We start from the raw sequence: 3083 nt of genomic DNA, 5'->3' as shown, positions 1-3083 counted from the left end.
ACCAAAGAGAAGCAACGGGTGACTTTTCTTTTTACCCACCAATATGTTTCTCCTTTCTCCTTATTTTTACTCTTTCCTATAGAAGATAAGTCGTATAAGTGATATATTCTTCTTCGTTTGTTCCCTTTTTGTTTCTCCTCTAGTAACCATCTTCCCTGAAATTATGTGCGAATCCTCCTTTCTTCCATTGAAGACGGTAACAATGGACATTAACTATATCTTTCTTTTCTATTTTTCCTCTCTCTTCTCCTCTCAAATATATCCCACCTCCTCACCATAGGCAACTATAGTTTCCTAACAGCTCCTTCAGTACCAATGGGATTATTCCTAGGAACCTCCTACCCTGGAAGAATGACAGGACTACTGTACTCCTACTTCAACCTCACTGGCAGAGAAAATGAGAGGGGGAGGTAAGAAGAAGAGGAGGGAGGGAGGGAGAGTCAGTCTCATATTGCAGACTTCAGTCTTGTTCTCCTTAGAGAACTGGCAGCTGCCTGCCAGAGAAAACTCACTCTTTCACGGAGGAGGGAAAACTTTCTTACTCCTTTCTGCCCTTAAAGGAGGGAAAAATTAGAAAAGTTTCCAGCGCTTCTGGGAAAAGAGCTCTGGGCAAAGCTGCAGTCTTTCTGAACCAAGGCCGACCAAATTCCTCTCGCTTCTCCTTCTCCAGCAGGGATTTTTGGATTTTCTCTGGAAAAAGGAATACTCTTCAAAGGGCATCTTTGCTATTGTCGTTGCCGTCCTCGTCGTCGTCGTCGTTGTTATTTCAGCAGTCCAAGTGAAGCTTTCGCGCAGTGATGCAAGCATTCTTCTCTCTTCTGTGACACGATGAAGAAGGGTCCAGAAGGGTGACCTCAGTCACAGCCAAAGAAAGGGTCCCTGACGTTTGGCTCGTGGCATTGTCTCCCCCTGGGTGGGGCAGGGTGGAGGTGGTGGTGAGGCGTGGACTTTGGAAAACGCTGGTGCAGTGGAATAAAAAGCACAGAAGCCCAGAATTCGTAGAAAGGCTTATTCCGCAAGTCTTGCCCATGAGTTCCTAGCTTTTGCTTACGCTGGCACCGTCTGAAGAAGATGGGGTCCGCAGACTGATGTGCGGGACACCACTTTTCCAAACATCAGGTAATGTTTGGGAGTTTTTCTTGTATCCTCTCCTCCACTCTCCACACACATTTCCAGATGCTTCGGAAAAGGAAAGTGGAAAACTGCGATTATCGAAGTGGTTTAAACTTGGTAGGGAAAGGAAGGGAGGAAGAGCAGAGGATGGAGGGGTACAAGTAAGTCTAGGGGTGGCCTATGCTCTGCGAGGCCAGGGGGAAGAATCAGTTTTAACTGCTTCCAGCTAACTTCTCTTTTACAAGTTTAAGGGTTAGTTAAAATCTTCAAACTACGCAGGCTATATGCTAACTGCAGCAGAGAAGAAAGGTAGCACCTCCAGAGATTTATATTTGAATCGGGAATCCTAACGAAGCTTTGTTATAAAAACATGTATATATGCATATATCTGTGTATGTATGTGTCTATATGTATATACGTAGGTATACATACATATGTGTGTGTGTACCTAGAAAATGGTCAGCGGAGTTTCCAGGTGGGAGCGGAATATACGCTTGGAATGTCCAAGGGAGGGAGAAAAGATACAACTCATCCAGTTCCCACTACGCTTTCCAAACAGTGACAGCATCCCATCCCCGTTCTCTTACCTCCCCGGGTCAAGATTTCAACTCCAGGCAGGAAAGTAAGAGAAAACCCAGACTATGGGTTCCGTCATGGAAGGAACCAAAGCTTCTGTGATTATTCTCGCTTCAGCAAAGGAAGCTGGGGAAGTCATCAGCATGCCCTAAAGGGAGGATGAGATTTGGCGTCCCTCTGGGAGAGAAGTTGCTAGAGAGCCCGCCTCAGGCTGCCCCTGTTATTAGTATTAGCGTAATTTATTGTGCTGCGCTCCTTGCTCTCAGAGAACAGAGGATTTGGAGCTAGTCCAGGTGGAGAGCGGGCAGGCTGGCCCGAATAAATTGTTCGCCTTCCTGAGGGGGAAAAAATAAAGAAGTTTGACTCATATCCTCTGCGCCCCAATTTGTCTCTGGTTAACGGTGCAGTCTGGAGTAGCCTCCAGAGAGCCACGGAGAGGCTTTCGAAACTGGCTGAAAACGCGGGATGTGCAGCTACTGCTCCGGGTCCTTAGTTTTTCACCACCCCCCTTCTGGAATCTGAGCCCAAAGTGATCCCTGTGGATTGTAGCTAGCCAGACAGTCTGTTTCCCTTGAGTTCTCCAAAGAGGGAAAGAAGATTGGGAAGTAGAGAGAAATAATAGAGGAAAAAAATGAGTGAAGTGTGGGAGTCACTTTTGTAGGAAGTCTGAAATGAACAATAATCCGATTTTCTTCCTCATTGGCCAGGCAGCCAGGGGGTAAGATAAACGTTAAATGTCTTAATAGTATCCTTTTAAAAAAAGCCCACTATCACCTATAGTTTTGAGTAACAAAGGGATTTGTAGGAGTGAAGTACTCAGAAAAATACAAAGAACTCTTCCCCCGACTTGGCTCCATGGTTCAACTTTGAAGGACCAGAACTAGCCCCTCTATATAGACTTTTCCCTCATTTTATGTTTATAACATGAAACTGAGTTTGGAGAAAATATAGTTTCCTGGGTGATTTAAGTCTTAACCAGTCCCTCCCCTTTCCTCTTCTAATTCTTTTATTGTTTTGTTTTCTTTTGTTTCTGGTAGCAGGAGTGGGGAGAGTAATTTATCTATTGTGGATTTTATAATTTTCAAGGAGATTGGGGAATAAAACGACTATATAGTTTTCCTATTTGTTTTCATTCCATATGAAGTAGAATTATTTTGGTTTAAAACAACGTATGTCTTAAAAGATGTAGAATAATTATTATATCATTTAAAATGTATTGCTTAGGCAGTGGAATAACTTATGTGTATTTCCAGAAGGTTAAGATGGAGCACTGTTGTATTGTGAAAAGATGAAAAGTATCTCCCTGACCACTTCCATTTTTGCTTTTTAATGTCTCCAGTCCTTTTGCTCATTTAAACATCCTCATTTCCCAAAGACTCTGAAAATTACCCCTG

The 3083-nt window shown here is 43.7% G+C and overlaps 1 protein-coding gene across 1 annotated transcript in view; it reads left to right on the top strand.

Annotated features, from left to right (window-relative positions):
• The first annotated feature begins 450 nt into the window (after positions 1–450).
• The window catches only part of MXRA5 (matrix remodeling associated 5), a 34755-nt gene continuing 32122 nt past the window's right edge, over positions 451–3083 (top strand). The window contains exon 1 of the mRNA XM_001362545.5: positions 451–1119. The gene's annotated coding sequence lies outside the window, so the exon portion shown is untranslated. The remainder of the gene's footprint in view (positions 1120–3083) is intronic.

This window comes from Monodelphis domestica, chromosome 8, assembly GCF_027887165.1.
Source record: "Monodelphis domestica isolate mMonDom1 chromosome 8, mMonDom1.pri, whole genome shotgun sequence".
Classification (NCBI taxonomy): domain Eukaryota; kingdom Metazoa; phylum Chordata; class Mammalia; order Didelphimorphia; family Didelphidae; genus Monodelphis; species Monodelphis domestica.
Note: the sequence above shows the minus strand (reverse complement) of the source record. Positions and strands in the feature narration are given on the sequence as shown.